This window comes from Eumetopias jubatus, unplaced genomic scaffold, assembly GCF_037043125.1.
Source record: "Eumetopias jubatus isolate StellerSeaLion01/CBP00866 unplaced genomic scaffold, mEumJub1_p1.0 scaffold_12, whole genome shotgun sequence".
Taxonomy (NCBI): domain Eukaryota; kingdom Metazoa; phylum Chordata; class Mammalia; order Carnivora; family Otariidae; genus Eumetopias; species Eumetopias jubatus.
Window position 1 is genome coordinate 88,586,989 of NW_028274818.1, and position 16,978 is coordinate 88,603,966.

Sequence of the window (16,978 nt, forward strand, 5' to 3'; positions counted from 1 at the left end):
GGATTTTGATGGATTCCTGTCTCACAGTAAGGTCTTCCATCCATCTTGAGTTTATCTTTGTGTATGGTGCAAAAAAATGGTCCAGTTTTATTCTTCTACATGTGGCTGTCCAGTTTTTCCAGCACCATTTATTGAAGAGACTGTCCTTTTTCCACTGGATATTCTTTCCTGCTTTGTTGAAGATTAGTTGACCATAGAGTTGAGGGTCCATTTCTGGGTTCTCTCTTCTGTTCCATTGATCCATGTGTCTGTGTTTGTGCCAGAACCATACTGTCTTGATGATTACAGCTTTGTACTATAGCTTGAAGTCTGGCATTGCGATGCCACCAGCTTTGGTTTTCTTTTTCAACATTCCTCTGGCTATTCGGGGTCTTTTCTGGTTCCATACAAATTTTAGGATTATTTGTTACACTCTGTGAAAAAAGTTGATGGTATTTTGATGGGGATTTCATCGAATGGTTAGATTACTGTGTGTAGACATTTTTACAATGTTTTCCAATCCATGAGCATGGAACGTTTTTTCATTTCTTTGCATCTTCCTCAATTTCTTTCATAAGTGTTGTGTAGTTTTTGGAGTACAGATCCTTTACCTCTTTGGTTAGGTTTATTCTTAGGTATCATATGGGTTTCAGTGCATTTGTAAATGGAATCGATTCCTTCATTTCTCTTTCTTCTGTCTCATTGTTAGTGTATAGAAATGCAACTCATTTCTGTGCATTGATTTTATATCCTGCTGAATTCTTTTATGAGTTCTAGCAATTTTGGGGTGGAATTTTTTGGGTTTTCCACATAAAGTATCATGTCATCTGCAAAGAGTGAGAGTTTGACTTCTTCTTTGCTCAGTCAGATGCCTTTTATTTATTTTTTGTTGTTGTCTGATTGCTGAGGCTAGGACTCCTCTCGTTGAAAAACTGTGGTGAGAGTGGGCATCCCTGTCGTGTTCCTGACCTTAGAGGAAAAGGTCTCAGTTTTTCCGCATTGAGAATAATATTTGCTGTGGGCTTTTCGTAGATGGCTTTTATGTTATTGAGGTATATCCCCTCTATCCCTATACTGTGGAGAGTTTTAATCAAGAAAGGATGATGCATTTTGTCCAGTTCTTTTTCTGCATCACTTGAGAGGATCATATGGATCTTGACCTTTCTTTTATTAATGTGAAGTATCACATTGATTTGATTTGCGAATGTTGAACCACCCTTACAGCCCAGGAATAAATCCCACTTCGTTGTGGTGAATAATCCTTTTACCGCACTGTTGGATCCTATGCGCTGGTATTGTGGTGAGAATTTTTGCATCCATGGGGTCTTTGTCTGGTTTTGGGATCAAGGTCATGCTGGCCTTATAGAACAAGTTTGCAAGTTTTCCTTCCATTTCTATTTTTTGAAACAGCCTCAGAAGAATAGGTACTAGTTTTCCTTTGAATGGTTGGTGGAGTTCCCCTGGGAAGCCATCTGGCCCCGGACTCTTGTGTGTTGGTAGATTTTTTGATCACTGCTTCAGTTTCCTTGCTGGTTATGGGTCTGTTCAGGTTTTCTATTTCTTCCTGATTCAGTTTTGGTAGTTTATAAGTTTCCAGGAATGCATCCATTTCTTTCAGAAGGCCTAATTTGTTGTCATATAGTTGCTGTGTGTGTTCTTAAGATTGTTTGTATTTCCTTGGTGTTGGTTGTGATCTCTTTCATTCATGACATTATTATTTTGGGTCCTTTCGCCTTTCTTTTGGATACGTGTGGCTTGAGGTTCATCAAGCTTATTAATAATTTCGAAGAACCAGCTCCTAGTTTCATTGATTGTTCTACTGTTCTTCTGGTTTCTATTTCATTGTTTTCTGCTCTAATCTCTATAATTTCTCTTCTCCTGCTTGGTTTAGGCTTTATTTGCTGTTCATTCTCCGGCTCCTTTAGGCGTAAGGTTAGCTTGTGTATTGGAGACTTTCTAATTTTTTGAGGAAAGCTTGTATTGCTATGTACTTTCCTCTTAGGACCGCCTTTGCTGTATCCAAAAGGTTTTGAACAGCTGTGTTTTCATTTTCATTCGTTTCCATGAAATTTTTTAATTATTCTTTAATTTCCTGGTTGACGCATTCATCCTTTAGTAGGATGCTCTTTAGCCTCCGAGTGTTTGAGTTCCTTCTGTATTTCCTGTTGTGATTGAGTTCCTGTTTCAAAGCATAGTGGTCTGAAAATATGCAGGGAATAATCCCAATCTTTTGGTATCGGTTGAGACCTGATTTGTGCCCTGGTATGGGATCTCTTCTGGAGAATGTTCCATGTGCCCTGTAGAAGAATATGTATTCTGTTGCTTTAGGATGGAATGCTGTGATATATCTCTGAAGTCCATCTGGTCCAGTGTGTCATTCAGAGCCCTTGTTTCCTTGTTGATCATCTGCTTAGATGATCTGTGCATTGCCGTGAGTGGGGTGTTGGAAGTCCCCTATGGTTATTGTATTATTATCATTGTGTTTCCTTAATTTGGTAATTAATTGGTTTATATAATTGGCTGCTCAAGTTAGCATATATATTTATAATTGTTAGATCTTTTTGTTGGGTAGACCCTTTAAGTATGATATAGCATCCTTCTTCATCCCTTACTACAGTCTTTGGTTTAAAATCTTCTTTTGTTGTGAATTCCTCCTTCTATTCCTTTTGCCCAGAGAAGAATGGATGAACAAGAGAGCAAAATAAAAAATATCAACCACGACCCAAGCAAAATACACACTAGTCAAATCCGAAGAGATCAGAAACCAAAAAAGAAAAGGAAAAAGAAATGTGGGGGGTGGCTGGGGGATGGGAGAAGAGAGAATATAATCTCCCAGGTGGTCAAACCTCCATGAAATCCTGGGTGTATTTTGGCCTGTTTGTTAAAAGACACTAAATCCCAAAAGTGTAAAATCACCAAGGTTACATATATACAAACATAAAATTGAATATAGTGAAAGGAAGCAAAAATGAATATTTCTAAAAAATGTAAATGTAGAAAATGAAAATCAAAAAAGACTAAATGAAAGAGTTGATAAAATAGGAAACTAGTTGGGAAGAAAAAAAGAAAAGGAAAATTTTAAACTGAACGATAAACGAATCATGAAATAACCTTTGAATTCAATTGACTGTTTTCCCCTAGTGCTGGAGTTTTGCACTCCTCTGTGCTCCTGAACTTGTTCACCTGTTCTTCCAGCTGGTTTTCTGGGGGAGTGGCCTGCTGTGCTGACTCTCCGGTGTCTTTGCCTGGGGGGAGTTGTACCACCCCTTGCCAGGGGGCCAGGCTCAGTGTAAACTGCTTGTAGTTGCTCTATGTGATTATATTCCCTGAAGGCTTTCTGGGCCACTTTAGAGGATGAAAATAAAAATGGCCACGCCCCGATTTCCAGACCCGGAGCTGAAAGATCACGGTCCCCTTTCTTCAGTAAACCATCAAGGATAAGCAGTCTTCACTTTTGTGTGTGCCAAACTCTGCAGGCTCCTGTGGTGTGAGCCTGCACCAGTCCTCCTGGGAGAAGGCAGAAGGTCGCCTCTTTTTCTGCCCTATGCAGGAGCCTCATACAATAGCTGTCACCCAGATGAGCCGTGGTTTGTGGTTTATGGCAAACTGAGTTGAGAACCCCCCTGCTTCCTGACCCTAACCAGTTTCCCCACTCCAATGCCTGGGAACTCTGCCAGGGCAGGCACCCCTGTTCTTCCTGTGACCCCAGGGATCCTGAGGTCACACTGTCCCACCTGGGATTCTGCCCCACTTTGCCACCTGAGCACCTTTCAGGCAGGGACATCTCTCAGTGGAGAAGATTTCTAAAGGTTCCGATTTTGCGCTCTGGGGCTATATCACTTTCCTGTGGCCGGCTTATGCAGGCTCTCTCTCTCCGCAGATGATCTTCCCATATATTCCTGCAGATTCACTTCACCACACCTCCTACTTTGCAAAAAGTGGTCACTTTTCTATTCGTAGAATTCCAGCAATTCTTTCCTTACATCTCAGTTTGAATTTATAGGTGTCCAGAATGATTTGATAGTTATCTAGCTGAATTCAAGGGACCATATGAAACGAGCTCCCCTACTGTTCCACCATCTTGCTTCCCTCCCTCAATTTATTCCTATTTTTTTAAAGATTTATTTATTTTAGAGAGTGAGTTGGGGGAGGGGCAGAGGGAGAGAAAATCCTGAAGCAAGCAGACTCCCCGCTGAGTGCAGAGTCCGACAAGGGGCTTGATCCCAGGACCCTGAGATTATGACCTGAGCCTAAACCAAGAGTTGGCCGTTCAACTGACTGAGCCACCCAGGTGCCCCTCCATTGGGTTGAAATGGTAAAGACATTTATTAATTCACAAGGTATCCGATGAGGGACAGAGCAGGCTATAGGCCCACAACGGCTTGGCATGGTTTTAGGGATCCAGTCTCCTTCCACTACTTCTGCTTGTCCTAAGGCTGGTTCCCTCGCGGTTGTCAGAAGCCCTTCAGTGGTAATCTGGGCTTCAGCTCCCTGGTTTAGAACACTAAAACTTTGAGTCCTTGTGGTGTAGACTGGGGAGAATTCAGGCTACCCTAGCATCTTCCAGGTTGTGTAGACCAGAGAGTGCAAGCCACTATAGCATTTTCTAGGTTGTAGCTGTTGTGTTTCTTTGTTCCTGGTTTTCCCACTATGACTTGCATAAAGGGTATGGAAGGACTGGTTCCTAATACAGAGCCGGGGGAAATACTTAGGTAGTCATTCGTGAGTTTTCCGAAACAACCCTGGATCTCCTTTCCTATGGACACAGAACTTCTGGTCGAGCAGAGTTCTCTGACTGGCTCTCGCCAGTGGGTTTGCTGAGGGAATAAGTGGTGGCAGGTCTTCTAGGTGAGGGATGAGGTGAGGTTCTGTGCTCTCTACGGTCTTGGGGAAGGAGGTAGGCGCATGAGTAAAGAGAGGGAAGAAATGGCTGCCATGGGGACAGTGAGCACCAAGATGGATGGCTGAGTCTGCCGACATTTGTAATGGAGCACCAGACGTACCTCTATTGGCCTTTTGAGGTAGATGAGCTTTTAGGGATTCATTCTTCAAAAGAGAGAGTTCCAGAGTTCCAGTGTTCCCTCTCTCCAGTGGCGAATGGAAGTGCTCATTTCCCAACATCCTCACCAACACAGTGTATCAGAAACCTTTTCATCGTGGTTAATCTGATATGTGAAAGATGGTGTCTTCAGTAATTTTATTGTATAATTTTTTTAAAGATTTTACTTCTTTATTTGATAGAGAGAGACACAGGGAACAGAAGCAGGCTTCCCGAGGAGCAGGGAGCCCGAAGTGGGGCTCGAACCCAGGACCCTGGGATCATGACCTGAGCCAAAGGCAGAGGCTTAATGGCTGAGCCACCCAGGTGCCCCAGTAATTTTATTTTATGTTCCTCTTATTTTGGGGGTGAAGTTGATCATTTTTATATGTTTAAGAGCCATTTATATTATCTTTTACTGTAAACTGGTCAAGTAAGGAATTACTTTCTTGACCTTAGTAAAATGATAGTAACACTATTAGGCTCTGAAGGCCTTTCTATCAAGGCAGTGAAGGGATTTGAGATGGGAGGGTGACTCAGTCTCAGTCAGACTGAGAAATTGACCAAATGACCCTAGTTCTTGGGCATGCAGGGAATCCTCACCCTAAAGATGGATCCTATGGGTAGATTCTATAAGAAATGTAAAGAAAGTGCAAAGTGGTGGTTCCTGAGAATAAGGACATGGGCCTTACTTGGAGCTGAGGGTGAACCCAGGCACTGGGGAGCTGGGTCCAGGCCTGGCTAAGAGGCCTGAAATCTTCCTTCCTGGTCTCCTGAAGCAGCTTTCCTAACCAGTGCTGCAGAGGTGGGAACCCACCTTGGGGCCCCGGGGGCTGGGTGCCCCAGGGGGCGTGTCAGCCGGCCTTCCTTCCTTCTTCCTCTGCCTGGGCTGGCATCTCCAGACTGGGGCCCACTAGGAGAGTGCTTCCCTAACAACATGTGGTGAGCATCTTTAAAGTTTTGTTCCAATACCCAATCTGTTGTGGACGATATTCTGTGACATACATGAAAAATGATTTCCTAGAAAAATAAAATACAAGAGTCACATAAAATAGAAGCTGAAGTTGTTTATTAGGAGAATCAATAGACATAGAATTTCTATGTCACATTGCAGTAAGTTTCTAAATGCTACTGAAATTTTGTTCTTAAAAGTAGTTATGCTTTAAGCAACAGGGCTTTAGAACAGATATTATCTTCCATTTCCCCCTCTTAGAATGATATTATTTTCCATTTCCCCCTCTTTTATTTCTCATCGCCTTTGCTCCAGCTCCCCACCCCAGAGCTGAACCAGTCCATTTATTCGGCAACGTTTGCTTGTGCCTTCCCCTCCCACAGATGGTCTATGAGGCCACTTTATAAACAGAGGCCCTTACCCACACGGGATGGAGAGGAAGGGAACATAGTGGAAATACGGCTTTTCTTTTTTCTTTTTGCTTTGACATTTATCTGTCCCATTTCCTGACCCCAGAATCTTATTTTCGTCATGATCTCGCATTGTTGAGTTTTCACAGAGTCCTGAGAGGCTTACACCTAACCGAGAGAAAGTATATTTCCAAGAGGAACATTTAGACCTGATGTTTTTATGTAAAACCCTTGGCTTTCATATGTAAAATTATGGGACTTTTTTTTTTTTTTAAGGTGGTTAATTCCACCATCAAGTAGATTGTACTTACTTGAGTTCAAACAGCTTTAAAAAAAAAAAAAAACCTGGGTGTTATACGCAAACAATGAATCATGGACCGCTATTATCAAAAACTACTGAAGTACTGTATGGTGATTAACATAACCTAAAGCAAAAAACAAGAGAATGTGAAAGTCACTCTCCCATGAAGTCCACAGATAAACCGCTGACCCCGAAGAAGAGCAGAAGACTCCTCATTTGTTCTTCTCCTGGGGTGGGCTCTGCAGGGATGACTTCTGACCTCACTGAGCGATAGCTTGTCTCTGTCTGTCTCTCAGGATATGTTTCTGGAGCCCATGGCATCAGTCAGCTGCTAAAGGCATTTCTACGGAAGACAGAATGTCATTGTCAGATTCTAAGTCTTGGGGCTGGGACAGATACCACCTTCTGGAGATGAAAGGTAAATGAAAATTCCCCTTCTACTTTCCCACATTGTTTCGTCTGTGAAGGTGCCTGCCTGGTTCAGAAATGTTAAAAATATATTCAGAAGGGGGACGCCTGGGTGGCTCAGTCGGTGAAATTTCTGCCTTTGGCTCAGGTCATGATCCCAGGGTCCTGGGATTGAGTCCCGCATTGGGCTCCCTGCTCTGCGGGGAGCCTGCTTCTCCCTCTGCCTCTCTCTCTCATGAATAAATAAATAAAATCTTTAAAAATATATATATATTCAGAGAGAATGCAGTGATTGCCTGTCTCGTGCCCCTGTCCCTAGCTGCTTGGACCTGCTGCCACCATCAGCCACATACGTGATGTCACCAGGGCCTCGGTGAAGCAGAGGTGCCTGGCTTCTCATCCTTTGCTGTTAAAACAGGGGTTATGATAAAAATCCTTGTAGACATGTCCTCTGCACGTGTGGAAGAATGCTGTCAGTGGAATTGTGAGACCCTGAGCCCCTGCATCTGCCATATTGACGATAACGAAGAGTTTTTTTTATTTTGTTATGTTAATCACCATACATCACATCATTAGTTTTTGATGCAGTGTTCCATGATTCATTGTTTGTGCATAACACCCAGTGCTCCACGCAGAACGTGCCCTCCTCAATACCCATCACCAGGCTAACCCATGCCCCCACCCCCTCCCCTCTAGAACCCTCAGTTTGTTTTTCAGGGTCCATTGTCTCTCATGGTTCGTCTTCCCCTCCAATTGCCCCCCCTTCATTCTTCCCCTCCTGCTGTCTTCTTCTTTTTTTTTTTTTTTAACATCTAATGTATTATTTGTTTCAGAGGTACAGGTCTGTGATTCAACAGTCTTACACAATTCACAGCGCTCACCGTAGCACATACCCTCCCCAATGTCCATCACCCAGCCACCCCATCCCTCCCACCCCCGACCACTCCAGCAACCCTCAGTTTGTTCCTGAGATTAAGAATTCCTCATATCAGTGAGGTCATAGGATACATGTCTTTCTCTGATTGACTTATTTCGCTCAGCATAACACCCTCCAGTTCCATCCATGTCGGATAACGAAGATTTTATTGTCATCATGACAGTGTCCTTGGTAGAGTTTGGGGATGTGCAAGGCTGGGTGATGGTGATATGACACAAAGGCCTTTTGTAGCTCTTCCCTGATTTGGTCCCTCACCTGCTCTGTTAGGGGGCAAGAACAGGTGTATGTAACTACTCTCATTCACAGGAAATGCGATGGGTCTGGTTAGTGGCAGAACCAGGACAATATGGACTGCAGCTCCTGCAAGTCCAGGTTCCTTCCCTGTTCTATATACAGAGCGCTGTGCTTGTTCAGGGGGGTCTTTGCAGTCTGTCGATTTGTGGTGCGTCTGTACCTCAGGCCCCACGTCTGTGTACCGTGTCATAAGTCATAAAGGCACACCCACGGCACTTACTAGGGCAGGTCCTGCTGGGAGAGTCTCTCGTGTGTTTATTTCCTCAGGAATCCTCACAACCCCGTGAAGTGCTGTCACTTTCTCTACTGTGCAGATGAGGAACGCTTGGCCCAGGGAGTTTAGTGACTTCTAGCGCCTCACAGCAGACACGTGGTGGAGCTGGAATCTGAAGCCCATTCCCTGGCTCCAGAGTGCCGGCCCTTTCCCCCCGCACCGTGCTCTCCTCTCACACTAAAAGTAGGTGTACCACAACACAGTGCTCACCCTCACCGTGCAGGATGCTTTGTGATATTAGCTGTTGTATCCTATTTGATCCCCTAAATGCTGGTCCCAACCCCCCCCCCCCCACAGACCCTCCCTAATCTGTCTCAGTCTGGGTTTTGGAAAAGTCTGTTAGGTCCTACTTCCCCACCACCTCTCAGTGCCTCCCCACGTCCATCCCAGTGGCGCCCCCCCCCCCCAGTTCAGGCTCCCCGTGACTTCTTCCCCGGACCTTCTTCCTGGACAGCTGTGAGATCCTCCTAACTTTTGTCCTCCATCCGTTCTTCATGCGGAGACCAAAGTCACCTAAACAATACATTTCTGACCATATCGTTCCTAATTTAAGGCGCTAAGTACGCCTTTGCTATTTGGGGCCTAGTGTTCAGTACGTGAAGATGGTCAGTCAGTGTATGAGGGAATACAGAATTAGAAATTGTTGTTTTGTTCCTCAGGATGAGGATCTCCCAAGTAAGTATCCTGAGGTCGGCTTTCCAATGATAATCACGAGAAAGCTGCACAGCCTCAAGTAAGTGTGGCTTGGAGCAGAGGACAGAGCCGGCTGGATTCAGAGGCAGCTGTCAGTAGGGGGCCGGTCTGCATGCTGGAGACCTCATTTTAGGGGGCTCTCCTTGCACCCCCACGCCGCTTTCTTGCTGGCCCCAGGATCCTCATTCTAACCTGTCGAGCAGTCTTCCAAATGCAGTAGACACCCTCCGTTGGGACTGTTCTGTCCATGAATGTCATTTCTCTGAACCTTAAAAAGAAATGACCTACAATAGTTTAATCGTTGGAATTGTTCTGTGTCTTTTGTGTACTTGGATCTCTCCAGGGCATAGAGAGGTGCCAGGCCCAGAGCAGATGCCAAGTAAATATTGTTCGTGTGAATGATGAGGAGGCTGAACTTAGTCATTTACTATACGTGAGATATTCTGGGGGCGACCCTGAGGCCAGGTTTTAAAAAGTTTGCAGACTTGTAGAGGATGAGTTTGTGAATCTCTGCTGGGACTTTTTGTAGCACCATGTGAAATGCTTCAGTTGGATCATCATTCAGTGCTCAGAGCAGACTCGTGAATTCTGGGGGGGAAACCGAGGCTCAAACCAGTGAATCGAATTTCCGTCAGGGCACCTGTGGATGAAGGGGTGGGGCTGAGATCTAAACTCTGGCCTCAGTTCAAGGTTTCTCAGTGGTTTTACCTGTACTCCCTTCCCTCTTTTTAAATGAGTGATTTCAATAAAATGTAAAGTCTTACATTAAAAAAATTTTTAGTGAACCTAAAAGTTTCAGCTTGTCCCTCACAGATGTCTGATTCTCATCATCTGGAAATAATTTTCAAGTATGAGGTTGTTCTACTTAACCTATAAAAACAAGGTTTTCACCCTTTCTAAATACGAGATTCTGTTACAGTAAATGTGCTTTTTAGTTGCCGTCTGGCATCTGAGGCTGTGCATCTGCAGAGGACATCCTAGCTTCTTGGAACCCCGAGTGAAAAAGAGTAAGTGGGCTCTCACTTAAGCCCAGAGGTGGCTTCTGGGCTGAAAAATAAATTGGCCTTTGTGTATGGTTGTTGTGATAGAGGATTTGGCTCTCTGAGGTCTGATTTTTTGCATATTGTGAAGGAGGGGACTCATCACATAAATGTTACTGACTTCAGGTCTGAATAGGAGTCCGTTTTTCAGTTAACTGTGAGCAATACGCACTGTGTTAAACATTGTGTTGGAGAAGAGACAGGAGACTAGAGATGGCTCAGAAAACACTGCAACATTGGGAAAATTGTTGCTGACCTATCTTGGTCGAGTTCTGAGTCTTCAGTATTTGATGGTCAGATTGTGAGTGGACATCCGATATTGAGTGTCCTGCTTAGTGACCTCGCCTGAGCCCCGATCCACTGAAGTGTGAGTGCGTGTGCCGACGGCCAGATGTCATGAAGCAGAAGGCCCTGTGCAGTGATGGCCCTTGCAAGATGTATTTGCCGTTTCTGGAGTGGGTGTTTGCGGTTTGGCTGAAACTGAGCTCCTGGACTCATTTCTCTCTCTTTCCCATCTTCCCACAGAGTCAAGCCTTTCTTATCACAGCCCGTTATAGAATTACATTCAGAGGACCCACTTCAAATCGGCAAGTACCCTTATCCTATGTGGTACAGCACGGACTATAGAACTGTCTTTGCTTTTTTCCCCTTTTCCTTTTTAATGGTGTGTGTGTGTGTGTGTGTGTGTGTGTGTGTGTCAGAATGTGTGTGTGCACCCATGATGTCACACAGCGTGTACTTCTGCTGATACATTTACGCTGTATCGCATTTACCGTGAAGCAATTTCGAGCAGATGTCCATAGGTCCCCATTGTTAAATCTTTACAAGTGTGTTTCAGTGATTTGCAAATGGTGCAAAAATAGATTTTTTCTGGAATTTCTCCCTTTCCAGCTTTCTTTGGGAACATCCAGTCCGGCAACATCAGACCCTCCCTCCTACATGGCTGCCTAATGGAGGGGGGCAGTCACCCTCCAGTCTCACCCCCACTGCTTCCCGCTGTATGTACCTGACCTGCTCCACCTATTAGATCACCTCCTTGGCCCCTGTGCTCAGGTTTTCCTCCTTCGCGTTTTAATTATGAGTGTTTCCAGCAACTCTCTGCTCAGTTCTAAGCCTTTTGAACCAAGGGAAGCCTCTTCCAGAATGTTCCATCGTTTCCAGTCTGTGTCTGGCAGAGTAGTTCAAGGGACTTATTGATAATTCAGGTCAGAAGACCTGCCCAGAAGGATGGCCTTCTTGGATGGTGGACACAGATCACACAGGAAACATCGGACAACTAGACAGGCCTCTGTGCAACCACAGTGCCATAGTCATGCTCCTCGTGAAGAAACTCCTCCAGGTAGAACATCTTCCCCATCCTCTGTTTCCTCCTACAAATTATGTCGAACCTGTGCAGGCTTTGCCATGTGCTGGCCTAGCTGTTTTCTCCACACTGTAGCTACCCTGGTTTTCTATATATTCGGTGAGTACTTGTGTCAGAATGATTACCTGTAATGAAAGAGCTAACACTTGGCATTACCTTTGATCCATCAGTACACAAATGTATGAAGTAGAAAGTAAAGACCCTCCACAGTCTCTGCCCCCATCAAGATAACCAGCGTTCAGAGTGTTTTCTCCTGTGAAGGAACAGTGCACCTGGAGACGGATCAATATCACACATGAGAAAACACACACAAAAGTAGAATCCAGTGCCTGGCACCTAGAAGGTTCGATAAATTTTTGTTGAAAGAATGTATATACACATTGAATAAATACATAGGTTGTAGTTAATATGTATCTGTTGAATGAGTGCATCTGTAGTTCTAAAATAAATTGATCTATGTGTAAATTTAATAAAGTGAATAATTTACACATCCTGTTTTGTAACTCGCTCTTTCTGCATCCTTAGTGACTCGTGGCTGTCTTTGTGTCATCATATATACGTCTGCCTCATTATTTCTGACGGCTTTCTCGTTCTCCTTGGCATGGAAATTCCATTTTATTTAATGTATTCAGTACTGATGGTCCTTTAGATAGCTGCGTTTTTTATGGTTTTCTATTAAACAGTGTTGTAGAAAGCACAGGTACACATGCATATTTGCAGGAATTGCTGGTTCAAGGGATTGTCCCTTATGAATTCTAATAGCTACTGCCAAACTGTTCTTCAAGACCTTCTTCACTAATTTGTCTTTTCATGAGAGTAGATGAGGGTTCTTTTTCCCTACAGCCTCACTAGCACTGGCTATTACCATTTAAAAAAAATTTCTGCCAATCTGCCAAACCTATTAATCTAAAATTTTTAAATTAACTTTGAAACTGCTAATGTGATGGAGTATCTTCCTTCCTTTTTTGGCCTGCAGGATTTCTTTGTAAATGTCCATTGGAAATGTGTCAGTGGCAATGTTTCATTTTCTCATCAATTGCTAGGAATCCTTTAGAACATAAAGATACATTCCTCGATAAAAATCCCTTGTCAGCTACTTTTGGGCAGATTTTTTCTTAGTCTTTCACTTGATTTTGAACTGTGTGTTTGTGTCTCATGTAGGCACATTTTCTGGTCCTGTGCTTTTAGTTTTTGAACTTGCGGGCATATCGAGAAAGGGGAATTCGAATCAAAACAAGGGCAATAAAAAGGTGAGTGAAGACCTGAGAAAAGTGATAGGTGATCTTAAATCTGGCAAAATTCCATTGAAACATTGCCCTCCTTCATCAAACCTATGAGGCTGTGATTGTAAGATTCACCACTATTTTCTTATCATTAGGAAAGACTACTTGCTGGCAAATTAAGTGGTGTGTTCTTGACTGTTTGATGTGTCCTCATTTCAGGAATGTTAAAGTGGAAAAAAAATATGCATCTTTTGAATTGATACTATTTAAAGCTGAACTATGCACAGGGTATAAAATTCAAAGTATATAAATGGGCACACAGGAAAAAGTAAGTCAGAAGGAGTAAATTAGATTCTCAGATATAAGCAATCTACCAAACAGAACACCTCGGTGCCCTGCAAGCAAACAGTGTAGATCTTTGATTTTGACCATTCCCATATCGAGAATGTAAAAGGACTAGACCAGGGTTTCCCAACCACAACACTCTTGACATTTAGGACCAGATCATTCTGTGTGGTGAGGCGGTCCTGGGCATGGTAGGATGGTCAGCAGTATCCCTGGCCTCTCTCAGCAGGTGCTGGAGTACCCTGCCCTCCAACCCAAGTCCTCCCAACAAACATGTCTCCGGACATAGCCACATGCCCCTGGGGGACCATCCCTGGTAGGAGCTACTAGACTAGAGCAACATCCAACTCTGAGCTTCCAGGATTTTATGAGAGCGTCCCACACAACTCCAAAATGGGGTTTCTCCAAGAAGAGTTGCCCACGTGAAGTGCGGACTTACAGCTGATTTGGAATCCCAGACCTGGTTTCTGGTTCATGACAGCTCTGCCATGAACTAGCCCGATGACCTCTTTTGAGTCCTCCCTTCCTCATCATTCAACCAGGAATAAATAACATCACCTCTGGGACTTGCTGTGGAGAAGGCAGTGAGATCATTGACGCAAAGCCTCTAGCCCAGCAGCTCAGCCAGCACCAAGGGCACTGAATCCACATTAACCCTTTCCTGGTGAATCAGGTGAAAAGGCAGCCGGCCAGGGTGTGTCCTCAGAAACACGTAGGATGCAAAGTCCGAAGCTCTGGCCCCGAGTCCTGCCTCGGCCACTGAGTAGCTGGGCATACTGGGCAAGCCATTTTTCCTTCCTCATAACCTAGACATGATAAGCACCAGTAGGCGAGAACCAAGCCAGGTGCTCTGGGACAGCGCTTGGGAAAGCTAACCCACTAGAGAAGTACTGACGAGTATGACTATCAGATCTTTGAAAGATTTCTGAAGAGGACAGAACAAGCTCTTCCACGAATCCAAGAACCGAGAGTGCAGTCATATCAGGGTAAGGTACAGGAGAGAAAAGGAAAATTGTAACAGAATCCTTCACCTCCCGATCCTTTTACACACGCAAGTGCCAACTGGTGACCCACACACAGACCAGGTCTGGCCACGGACAGATTCTGTTGAACCCCACATCGTGTCATGGTGGTGGTTTAATTTGCATTAAATGCCACCTGATTTTCATGAAAGTCCAGATTTCAGGCCTTCTTCGAAAACTCCAAAGCTCAGGCCACACTGGGCCCATATTCCCACATGCCCCTTGTTGAGACAAACACTGGCGAGGTCCCCCTTGGCCCTCAGCTGTTCTAAGTCACTCTGCTTTCACTAGCCTGGAGTCTGTAACCTTGACTTCTCTAAAGGCTACTATGTAGGAAAGCATTCGGACCTGCAGGGAGTAGTACTTCAACCTTGGCACAAACCGACACCCAAAGAGACACTCCCTTCCAGAGCCTCACCTAGGTCATCATCTCTCTTAGGTGGTGGCTCAGATTCTTTTGCTCCTTGACACTTCTGCCTCACAACTCAACGTTCCTGGGTTTCCTCACCTTGGTATACACCTTCCTCCACTGAGGCTATCACCTCCCCCAAAAGTACCACCTGCATCTGGTGGATTATCTATCTGCACTGGGGATTTTCAAAATGCATCTTTCTTTTTAGAGCAGGACTACAAAAGACAGGGCGGCTACTTACCGTATCCTGACCAGCACTCCTTCTTCCCTCCTGCTGGTAACAGCACCCAGTGTTCTCTGGGGGGCCAGCAGTCCCCCATTCCCAGTCCCTGTGGTTTGGGTGGGGCTGACTCCATTCCCATTTCCAGGGCAAGGCATGGGACCCAGCTGGACACATTCAGAGTCAACCCTGGGGCTCTGGCCACAGTGAAAATTAGTCTCTGTCCCTCTGGAACTTGAACAGAGGAGGAGGGAAAACTGGCTGGGGGTGGGGGTGTCCCCTTGGGACACAGCCTATGTAGAGAGTGGAACCCCTGGATCCAGCCCTGGCTGCAGCCATACTCCTTTTGGACTCCGTGGGTCACATATGAGCTAATGAAATTCCCATCTCGGCTTAAGGCAATTCAGGTTGGGTTCTCTTAGAAGCAAAAGAGACCTAATCAATAGGAGAGAAAGTTGAAAGAAGTGCTTACAGTTGGGGGGAAAGGCTCTGCTCCAATTTTCTCCTGGTTTGCTGGTGTGGGTTTGGTACCTCTCTCCATCCACTGAGAGTGGAGTGTTGCTCACTGTATTAGCGATCCGTCTCTAAGCACTTATCTCATGGTCTATAATTATTTCTTGTTTTTCTATCTCTCCCACAAATGTACTGAGCCCCTTCAGGGCTGAAACTGGGTTGTGTTCACTTTTGAATCTTTAATACCTTGAACAGTGGCACACAGTGTGGGCTCAACAAGTGCCCCTTGATGAATCAATCAACCATCGCAATTCTCTTCTCTGGGACACCCTGTCATGAGACCACCACATTAGCGTGGTGCCTGTGATACACAAAACGTCTGCTGAAACACACCCATCCTCCCACTGGAAATACATCGCATCATGAGGACTCCCTCCTTCCAGCCATTCCTGATTCTCCCCCATGTTCGTCCCACGGAACCTCACTGTGGGGTTGCTCACAAGGTCCTCGATCTTGGGATGAGAACGTGGCCTTGCAATGCTCTATGAATGGGTAACACACAGGATGGGAGTGCTGTTCACACACATGACTTCACTCGTGGGTGCAGGGGACCTTCTTTGCCCTCTAGGCTTCCTCTTGTGTTGAATGCACCCAGAATCCTGCTTCTGATGTCTAGCAATAGCACGATAACACAAAATCACAATTCTAGGCTCTCTCCTGCCTCCACGTTCCCTCCCGAGGCTTTTATAATGACTTGAGTGGAAGCAATACAAATGTATCGAGGAAATTGACAGCACTGAACCAAAAGCTTCCCCAGAAAAAGCTTTGATTTGGGAAGCATAACTGTCACACCCTTCACAGCTCTGGAATAGCCTCGGCTTCCACTGGCATCGAGCAATAAAGATTCTCAAACAGAGTCAAAGGTCAGGGCCGGAATTACTGTCCCAGTAGGAATCACCATTGACTCTATCCAGTTTTCATTTTCCCATACTTGGGCTCACACCGCCAGGGCCATCTGGGAAGAACTAGATTCACACTGGATGTGACAATCTTTGTGGAGTTTCTGCCCTATGCGAGGCACCACAGCAGACGCTGGGAAATGAAAGAGAAAGACAGTAAGGGCTCTCTCAAGGCATTTCGTTTACTGGAGAACAATAACAAGGAAAATGGCCACTGCATTGTAGAAAACGAGGTGCTGGGTGGACTTCTGAATGTTCCCCGGGCTGGGGCCATCCAGTCTGTGTTGGAGCATCAGGGAAGGCCTCTTAGAGGCAGACACCTTTGCGTGGAGAGCTGAAGAATGAGTAGAAGGCAGCAACAGGGCTGGTGCAGTGAAAGGGGCTCCGGAGAATTGCAGGTAGAGGCTCACGGGTAAGAAGCCTCGGCCTGCCCTGGGAACTAAAAGTGGGGCACCTATGGCCAGAATCCAAGTTTGAGGAGAGAAGCTGCTATAGAGGAACTGGGGCCAAAGAGACCCTGCCAGGCTTGGTAGCTTGAAAAGGCTCAGAAGTTTGCACCAAAAGAGCAAACTCCCTTTTACTGACACAGTGTATAAACAGGCCAGAATGACACTGTGACAGATCTGTCTTGACACTCACTGAATATTGATTTCAC

At 45.1% G+C, this 16,978-nt stretch overlaps 1 long non-coding RNA gene across 8 annotated transcripts in view; it reads left to right on the forward strand.

Moving 5' to 3' along the window:
* LOC114198792 (uncharacterized) overlaps positions 1-12,179 on the forward strand; it is a 34,176-nt gene extending 21,997 nt beyond the window's left edge. For 2 of the 8 annotated variants that reach the window (XR_015769533.1, XR_015769535.1), the window contains 5 exons: positions 6,977-7,098; positions 8,634-8,776; positions 10,206-10,293; positions 10,852-10,913; positions 11,218-12,179. This is a non-coding gene — a long non-coding RNA (uncharacterized LOC114198792). Of the gene's footprint in view, positions 1-6,976; positions 7,099-8,586; positions 8,777-10,205; positions 10,294-10,851; positions 10,914-11,217 lie in introns of all 8 variants that reach the window. The other 6 variants (XR_015769534.1, XR_015769536.1, XR_015769537.1 and 3 more) reach the window with 6 other exon arrangements.
* Positions 12,180-16,978: the final 4,799 nt, after the last annotated feature.